This window comes from Rhinopithecus roxellana, chromosome 12 (genome assembly GCF_007565055.1).
Source record: "Rhinopithecus roxellana isolate Shanxi Qingling chromosome 12, ASM756505v1, whole genome shotgun sequence".
Lineage (NCBI taxonomy): Eukaryota > Metazoa > Chordata > Mammalia > Primates > Cercopithecidae > Rhinopithecus > Rhinopithecus roxellana.
Window position 1 is genome coordinate 17,931,333 of NC_044560.1, and position 9,904 is coordinate 17,941,236.

Here is a 9,904-nt window from a genome sequence, read left to right on the forward strand (position 1 = left end):
TAAAATACCACCATTTGTATAACAAGAACGAGGGAGAGAATACATTTGCTTGTATATGTATATGGTATATCTGGATGGCTATAGGGGAAACTGATAACATTGCCTGCCCTATGAGGGGGCACTAGGTGGCTGGGGTAAGAGTGGGGAGCTTTTCTTTTCTTTTCTTTTCTTTTCTTTTCTTTTCCTTTTTTTGAGACGCAGTCTCGCTCTGTTGCCCGGGCTGGAGTGCAGTGGCCGGATCTCAGCTCACTGCAAGCTCCGCCTCCCGGGTTTACGCCATTCTCCTGACTCAGCCTCTGGAGTAGCTGGGACTACAGGTGCCCGCCACCTCGCCCGGCTAGTTTTTTGTATTTTTTTTAGTAGAGACGGGGTTTCACCATGTTAGCCAGGATGGTCTCGATCTCCTGACCTCGTGATCCGCCCGTCTCGGCCTCCCAAAGTGCTGGGATTACAGGCTTGAGCCACCACGCCCGGCCGAGTGGGGAACTTTTCATTGTGCATTCTTTTGCATTCTAGATGACATTATGTACCACCTATTAACAAGAAATACTTAAAAGTCGTGTACTTACTTTGTTTTCTGTCTCCCTACAGAGAACATAAACTTCATGAGAGGATACATACACCATGTGCTTTCTTGTTCACTGTTACATCCTCAGCATTTAACACAATGCCTAATACTTAATACTTGCTCAATAAGTATCTGCAGAATGAATAAATGAAAGAATGAAGGTCTCTTCCAGCTCTAATGTATTCGTTCTAATCTTAGGACTTCAAGAATGTATGAAATGCATTCCAGGACCCAGCCATTCAGAGGAACTGAGAAAGATGCTGAGTTGTTTTTAGTGTGGTATACTGTTTTTCTTAGTTGTTACCTTTTTTTTTTTTGAGATGGAGTCTTGCTCCCAGGCTGGCGTGCAGTGGCATGATATTGGCTCACTGCAACCTCTGCCTCCCCGGTTCACGTGATTCTCCTGCCGCAGCCTCCCGAGTAGCTAGGATTACAGGCACACACCACCACACCCGGCTAATTTTTTTTTTTTTTTTTTTTTTTTTTTTTTGAGACAGAGTCTTGCTCTGTTGCTTAGGCTAGAGTGCAGTGGTGTGATCTCGGCTCACTGCAACCTCTGCCTCCCGGATTCAAGTGATTCTCCTGCCTCAGCCTCCTGAGTAGCTGGGATTACAGGTGCACAACACCACGCCTGGCCAATTTTTATAGTTTTTTCAGTAGAGATGGGGTTTCACTATGTTGGTCAGGCTAGACTCAATCTCCTGAACTTGTGATCCACCCACCTTGGTCTCCCAAAGTGCTGGGATTACAGGCATGAGCCATTGTGCCCCTCCTTTTTTGTATTTTTTTTTTTTTTTTAGTAGAGGTTTCACTATGTTGGCCAGACTGGTCTTGAACTCCTGACCTCGTGATCTGCCCGCCTCGGCCTCCCAAAGTGCTGGGATTACAGGTGTGAGCCACCATGCCCAGCTGTTATTATCAATAAGTTTAAAGAAAACATGACAATGGGCCAGGTGTGGTGGCTCATGCCTGTAATCCCAGCACTTTGGGAGGCCAAGGCGGGAGGATCACTTGAGGTTGGAAGTTCAAGATCAGCCTGGTCAACATGGTGATACCGTCTCTACTATAAATACAAAAATTAGCTGGGCATTGTGGCAAGTGCCTGTAATTCCAGCTACTCAGGAGGCTGAGGCAGAAGAATCGCTTGAACCCAGGAGGTGGAGGTTTCAGTGAGCCGAGATCGCATTACTGTACTCCAGCCTGGGCGACAGAGTCCCCCAAAAAACATCACAGGAGAATGTATACAGGGTGGATATGGAGGACAGGCCTGGTAACAGATGCACTTCCCAAGTGAGAGCCTCAGTAGCCAAAATAGCAGGGCAATGTCCTGCTCAGACTATACCCCAGTCATGGCTTCTGGGGTGGCAGCTTTAGATATAGGCAAAGCCACCCCATTTCCTGTGGCCTCAAAACATTCAGGATCACAGCTCCCATAACATTCCAGTTCCTAGAGTGTCTTCTGCTCTAAATTCTCAATTCCCTGAGGTCAGGGACTGGGGCTGTCTGGCTCACCAGATAACCTGAGTTTGGCACAGAAGGAACAAAAGAACGAATGAATGAAAGAATACAAGGAGTTGAGAGAACTCCAGAATAGAGAAAAGCCGGAATCAGGAGCTGTCATACCCCATCTTGCCAGGAGGTGGCAGTACAGCAGTATTTTCTGAGATGGCTGCTCAGCCCGAGCCTTGCCGTCTGGGCATAGAGTCCAGTTTTGACCCGGGGAGGAAGTGGAGTTAGGTGATTTTTTTTTTTTTTTTTTTTTTTTTTTGAGACAGAGTCCCGCTCTGTCGCCCAGGCTGGAGTGCAGTGGCCGGATCTCAGCTCACTGCAAGCTCCGCCTCCCGGGTTTACGCCATTCTCCTGCCTCAGCCTCCCATTAGGTGATTTTTGACAAATTTATTAAGGGTTTGTAAGAGAGGCACAACTGGGTCAGGGAGACTGCAGCCCCACAGAGCCATCAACGCTATATAGGAAGACAAGCGCTATTCTGGCCCTCAGAAGCCCCGAGGAAGGAGGATTAAGTTTGTCTGAGGCATTTGGGGAAAGTTCACAGAGATGACATTTGAACTGGGTCTAAAAATAAGGAGAATTTATCCAGTTGGAGGACATTCTGGGTAGAGGTAACAGACTCATCGGAAATTGGGGGAATGATGAATTGCCAAGGATGGCTGGGTTATCCTGAGTTTGGTGGGAGATTAAATAAAAAGTTCTGTTGAGACCTTGTTTTTTTTTTTTTTTTTTGAAACAGAGTCTCCCTCTGTCACCCAGGCTGTGCAGTGGCGTGATCTCGGCTCACTGCAGCCTCCACCTCCCAGATTCAAGTGATTCTGGTGCCTCAGCCTCCCAAGTAGCTGGGATTACAGGCACATGCCACCATGCCTGGCCAATTTTTGTATTTTTAGTAGAAATGGGGTTTCACCATGTTGGCTAGGCTGGTCTCAAACTCCTGACCTCAAGTGATCTGCCTGCCTTGGCCTCCCAAAGTACTGGGATTACAGGCATGAACCACTGAGCCCAGCCTCACACTTTTAATGAAAGGGCAACATTCATTCTTTTTTTTTTTTTTTGAGACGAGGTCTGGCTCTGTCACCCAGGTTAAAGTGTAATCGTGTGATCTTAGCTCACCGCAACCTCTGCCTCCTGGACTCAAGCAATCCTCCCACCTCAGTCTCCCAGGTAGCTGGATTACAGGCGCCCACCACCACCTCCAGCTATTTTTTTGTGTTTTTTGTAGATATGGAGTTTCATCCTGTTGCCCAGGCTGATCTGGGAATTGTGAACTCAGTCATCCGCCCACCTTGGCTTCCCAAAGTACTGGGATTACAGGTGTGAAACACCATGCCTGGTCAATGAAAAGACAATGGTCTTATGAAATTAATGCATACAGAAGGGGCTGAGGAAAGTTATTGGATTGAGATTTATGTGTCAGGCATATAGGAGAGGCTCAGTACATTTGAGTGAATGAATTATGAATTCTAGGTGGTTTCTTTGCTAAACCATAGGTCTTTGCTGATACTTTAAGAGTGTTTTCAGGCTATGTGTGGTGGCTCGGGCTGTAATCCCAGCACTTTGGGAGGCCAAGATGGGGGGACTGCTTGAGGCCAGGAGTTTGAGACCAGTGTGGGCAACAAAGTGAGACCTCTGACTGTACAAAAATTTAAGAAATTAGTCTGGGCTGGGCGCAGTGGCTCATGCCTGTAATCCCAGCACTTTGAGAGGCCAAGGCAGGTGGATCACTTGAGGTCAGGAGTTCGAGACCAGCCTGGTCAACATGGTGAAACCCCATCTCTACTAAAAATACAAACATTAGCTGGGCATGGTGGTGGGCACCTGTAATCTCAGCTATTCAGAAGTCTGAGGTAGGAGAATCGCGTGAACCTGGGAAGAAGAAGTTGCAGTGAGCCAAGGTCATGCCACTGCACTCCAGCCTGGTGACAGAGCAAGACTCCATCTCAAAAAAAGAAAAAAGTTAGTCTGGAGTGGTAGTGCTTGCCTGTAGTCCCAGCTGCTCAGGAGGCTGAGGTGAGAGGATCACTTTAACCAAGGAGGTAGAGGCTGTAGTGAGCTGTGATCACACCCATGCACTCATGCCTGTATGATAGAGCGAGACCCTGTCTCAAAACAAACAAAAACAGCGTGTTTTCAGCTGGCAAGGTGGCTCATGCCTGTAATCCCAGCACTTAGGGAGGTGGAGACAGGAGGCAAGAGGATTGCTTGAGGCTAAGAGTTTAAGGCTACAATGAGCTGTGATTGTGCCACTGCATTTATCTGGAGCAAGACCCTGTATCACACACATACACACACACACACACACACACACACACACACACACACAAATGTGTAATCCAGGATTCTTCCCCCTGTGTAAGAAACTCTTCACAGACAGCTTTTCTTTACCCCGAAGACAAGAAATCCTGACCCCAAAAAGGGAAGGATTGCAATAACCAAGAAGATCCCTGGCATCCAGAGCCCCATTATAGGATTCTCAAGTCCTGTCCCCAGAACACAGTCTTCTTTCCCAGGGCTGAGATAATAATAATCATTGCTTCGGCCGGATGTGGTGGCTCATGCCTGTAGTCCCAGCACTTTGGGAGGCCTAGGTGGGCAGATCACTTGAGGCCAGGAGTTCAAGACCAGCCTGGCCAACACGGTGAAACCCCGTCTCTACTAAAGATACAAGAAAATTAGCTAGGCATGGTAGCTCACACCTGTAATCCCAGCTACTCGAGAGGCTGAGGCAGGAGAATGGCTTGAACTCGGGAGGCGGAGGTTGCAGTGAGCCAAGATCATACCACTGCACTCCAGCCTGGGTGACAGAGCGAGACTCCGTCTCAAAAAAAAAAAAACATTGCTTGTATATATATATATATATATATATATATATTTTTTTTTTTTTTTTTTTTGAGGAGGAGTCTCGCTCTGTCGCCCAGGCTGGAGTGCAGTGGCGTGATCTCGGCTCACTGCAAGCTTCGCCTCCCGGGTTCCTGCCATTCTCCCACCTCAGCCTCCCGAGTAGCTGGGACTACAGGCGCCCGCCACCTCGCCCGGCTAATTTTTTGTATTTTTAGTAGAGACGGGGTTTCACCGTGTTAGCCAGGAGGGTCTCGATCTCCTGACCTCGTGATCCACCCGCCTCGGCCTCCCAAAGTGCTGGGATTACAGGCTTGAGCCACCGCGCCCAGCCATATTTTTATATTTATTTATTTTTTTGAGACAGAGTCTCGCTCTGTTGCTGGAGCAACAGACCTTTAATGGCTACAGAGGAGAGAAACAGGACCTGGCAAATGAAACTAAGAAGAGGAGAGAGCCAGGTGGCAAATTGAAGAGTACTGGGTCAGATGAGGAGGAAGGAGAATGTTTCAAGAAAGAAGCACCCTCTGAATTAAGTTCTCTGTGGCTGGAGAACAGTGGCGCAACCTCCGCTCACTGCAACCTTCGCCTCCCAGGTTCAAGCGATTCTCCTGCCTCAGCCTCTTGAGTAGCTGGGATTACAGACGTGTGCCACCACATCTGGCTAATTTCTGTATTTTTAGTAGAGATGGAGCTTCACCATGTTAGTCAGGCTGGTCTTGAGCTCCCGACCTCAGGTGATCTGCTCGCCTCGACCTCCCAAAGTGCTGGGATTACAGGTGTGAGCCACCGTACCCGGCCCTGCTTATATTTTTATACCAACCAGTGTCATCCATCATTTCCATGTGAAGTCTACTGGAAACATTTCAATCCTCATTTTTAGTTAATTCAGAGGGTGCTTCTTTCTTGAAACATTCTCCTTCCTCCTCGTCTGACCCAGTACTCTTTAATTTGTCACCTGCCCCTCTCCTCTTCTTAGTTTCATTTACCAGGTCCTGTTCCTCTCCTCTGTAGCCATTAAAGGTCCAGTTCCGGGCCCTGGCATCCTCTGGCTCTAACTTCTCTTCCTGAGTGGTCTCATTCTTCCCTGTGGTTGCAATTACCATCTGGGTGTCATCAGTACTCGGAGCTCTCTCCATAGCCTTCTATCTGGGCTCCAGTTCACGTATCCAACAACATTCGTGACTTTTTTTAACTTGGATGTTTCTTAAGATTATTTTCATCTCAAGTATACAAAAACTCTCATCTTCCCTAGAGAACCTGTTCCTCTCCAGGGTCCCTGTCGTGGTGGATGACTGCATCATCCAGCTTGCTGCTTAAGCCAGAGGCCTGTGTGAGTCACACTTGACTCAAGTCCTGAGCATCCCATCCCCTCAGTGCCTCCTGAATCTAAGACTCCGTTCCCACCACTTCCCTCATCTCGAGCCACCTCTTCTGTAGGCCATTCTCTCTTCAGTAGCCAAAGTGCCTCCTTAAAAATGCAAATAGGGGCTGGGCATGGTGGCTCACACCTGTAATCCCAGCACTTTGGGAGGCCTATTGCATGGCCGGGCGCGGTGGCTCATGCCTGTAATCCCAGCATTTTGGGAGGTTGAGGCGAGCAGATCACCTGAGGTCAGGAGGTTAAGACCAGCCTGACCAACATGGAGAGACCCTGTCTCTACTAAAAATACAAAATTAGCTGGGCATGGAGGCACGCACCTGTAATCACAGCTACTGGGGAGGCTGAGGCAGGAGAATCGCTTGAACCCAGCAGGCGGAGGTTACAGTGAGCCGAGATCATGACATTGCACTCCAGCCTGGGCAACAAGAACGAAACTCCATCTCAAAACAAAAACAAACAAATAAACGATCAGCAGCTCTGATCCGCATTGGTGAATTCATAAGGGAACTATTCATTAAGCATCTAATTTGTGGAGGATCCTGCAGAGGTTGCCATCCAATGGGATGTTGGCTCCCAAGTCTAATAGAGAGAAGACACGTACATAAGCAAGGAAACTTTCACATGCAAAGCGTAAAGGGCCTAAGAAAGATTTCAGTTTTCAAAAAAGCCATGGCTGGGTGTGGTGGCTCATGCCTGTAATCCCAGCACTTTGGGAGGCTGAGGCAGGTGGATCATCTGAGGTCAGGAGTTTAAGACCAGACTGGCCAACATGGTGAAACTCTGTCTCTACAAAAATACAAAAATTAACTGGATGTGGTCGTGGGCCCTGTAATCCCAGCTACTCGGGAGGCTGAGGTGGGAGAATCACTTGAACTCAGGATGCAGAGGTTGCAGTGAGCCGAGATAGCACCACTGCACTCCAGCCTGGGCTACAGAGTGAGACTCTGTCTCAAAAAAAAAAAAAAAAAAAAAAAAAAAAAAAAAAAAAAGCCAGGAACTCAAAAATCTGTTTGTTTGCTTGAGACAGGGTCTTACTCTATTGCCCAGGCTGGAATACAGTGGTGTAATCATAGCCTACTGCAGCCTCGACTTCCCAGGCTCAAGTAATCCTCCCATCTTAGCCTCCCAAGTAGCTGGGACTACAGGTGCATGCCACCACGCCTGGGTAAGTTTTAATTTTTTGCAGAAATGGGATCTCGCTGTGTTACCCAGGCTGGTCTTGAACTCCTGGACTCAAGTGATCCTCCCTCTTTGGCCTCCCAAATAATTTACATATAGTAAAGTACACAAACCTTAAGTGTACCATTGGATGAATTTTTGCATATTTTGCACACACCCAAGTGCTACTACCCAAATCAAGACAAAGAACATTTCCAATACCCCCGAAAGTTCCCTCACGCTTCCTCCTAGTCCATACCCTGGAAGAAACCTCTCTTCTGACCTCTGTCACCATAGATTGTTTTGCCGGTGCTAGAACTTCATAAACATGGAGTCATATAGTATATACTCTTTTGCTTCTACCCTTTTTGATTCAACATGTTTTTGAGGTTGGGTATGGTGGCTTACACCTGTAATCTCAACACTTTGGGAGGCTGGGGCGGGGCGGGAGGATTGCTTGAGCCCAGGAGTTCACGACCAGCCTGGGCAACACGGTGACACTCCATCTGTACAAAAAATAAAAAGTTAGCTGGGAGTGGTGATGCATGCCTGTGGTCCCAGCTACTTGGGAGGGACCCAGGAGTTGTTGGAGGCTGTAGTGAGCTTTGAGAGGACCACTGCACTCCAGCCTGGGTGACAAAGTGAGACCCTGTCTCAAAAAAAAAAAAGGCCATGTGGCCAGAAGAAACTGCAGGGGGGGGGAAATGGCCACTTTCTCTCCCTTGGTGGCTCAGTAACAGAGGATCTAAACAAAGCACTTAAACTTCCGTTAATGGAGTCAGGAATCATCAGTAAGTGGTTTTGGAGATTATTTGCTATCTGTTTACAATGCAAAAAAAAAAAAAGTTTGGGCTTATATAATTGCAAAAGTCATAGTCAGGGAGGTAATTATCAAGTGTAACATGAGTGTTCTATTTTTGGGCCTCAGTGCTAGCTCTTCTGGCCCTTCATTCCCTTTGGCTAATGTGATGCTGAGTTGTTTTTGCTGGTTCTCTTCTGTTGGAGGTGGCTGGATGATGGGAGGCGATGGTTGGGGGAAATACAGAGTGGAATATGATAAATCGCATTTCGCTGGGTTTTACCGTTCACAAAGCACCTGTGTAGACAGCATCTCACTTGATAGCAATCCAGGAGGGAGGCAGGGCTACCAGTCACAGTTATTGATTGCAAACAACGGAAAGCAATTCTGGGTAGCTTAAGGAGAGAAGGAATGGATTGGGAAGTTATCAAACTGTTCACTGAGTCAAAGGGAAAACTGGAGAATGAGGGTTAGAAAACAGGCAGGAATCAAAGAAGGCTTGCGTAAGCCCATGTATTTTATAGTGTCTTTGTTCTGCAGCTTAACTATTTTATGGTTAAGTTTGGAAATGATCAAGACAGATTTTTTTTTTTTTTTTTGAGACACAGTTTCACTCTACCATCTAGGCTGGAGTGCAGTGGCATGATCTCAGCTCACTGCAACCTCTGCCTCCCAGGTTCCAACCTCTCGAGTAGCTGGGACTACAGGCATGCCCGATCACGCATGGCTAATGTTTGTATTTTTAGTAGAGACAGGGTTTCACCATGTTGGCCAGGCTGATTTTGAACTCCTGACCTCAAGTGATCCGTCCGCCTCGGCCTCCCAAAGTGCTGGGATTACAGGCGTGAGCCACCATTCTGGGCCTCAAGACAGATTTTAAAAATCTTCCTTAGAGGAAGAGATAGCATAGACCTTGATGACGGAAAGTAATTTGACTAACAGAGAAAGGAGATTTCAGGAGAGAATCATTGGGCAAGTGAAGGCAGAAAGGTCAGAAAGAATGGTGAGAGTACAGCTGGGGTTCACAATTTGTGCAAAGGAGCAGGGGGAGAGACAGCTGGGGAGGTAGGTTGAGGCTACATTGTGCAGAGCGTGCTTCCGGGATGAATTTGTACTTAAACCCGTGGCAGTAAGGACCCACTGGAGGTTTATGAGTAAGAGAATGAGATTTGCTAGTCACACTTTAGGAATAATAACCTGGTACCTATGAGAGGCGGGAGAAGCCTGGACCGAGGCCACCTGACATAGGGAACAACAGTGTCAGCCATTCCAGAAAGACTGAGGGGAATGGAAACCAAGAAAGTGCTTTGGGGCCTGGGTCCTTGGCAGCCACAGAGGAGGCAGTATCAGGAGTGTGCTGGGGCTGAGGTCAGTTTGAGAAGCGTTAGGGACTGACTGGGCGACGAGGAAGTGGAGTTTCGGACAGATGAGGACAAAGATGTCAAGTGCGAGCTCCCCACCTGCCACTGCCCTCAGCTATTTCTGGGCTTCCCATTTGCCGCCATGGCTACCCCCTGCCCAGAGCTGAGCTGCCCCTCTGGAGCCCTCTCCTTTAGCCTGGTTTCCAAGCTGCACATGGACTCCTAGCATCTGAAGAGACTTTAGATGAGAACGTGGAGGCTTGGGGCAAGGAAGGGAAGGAACT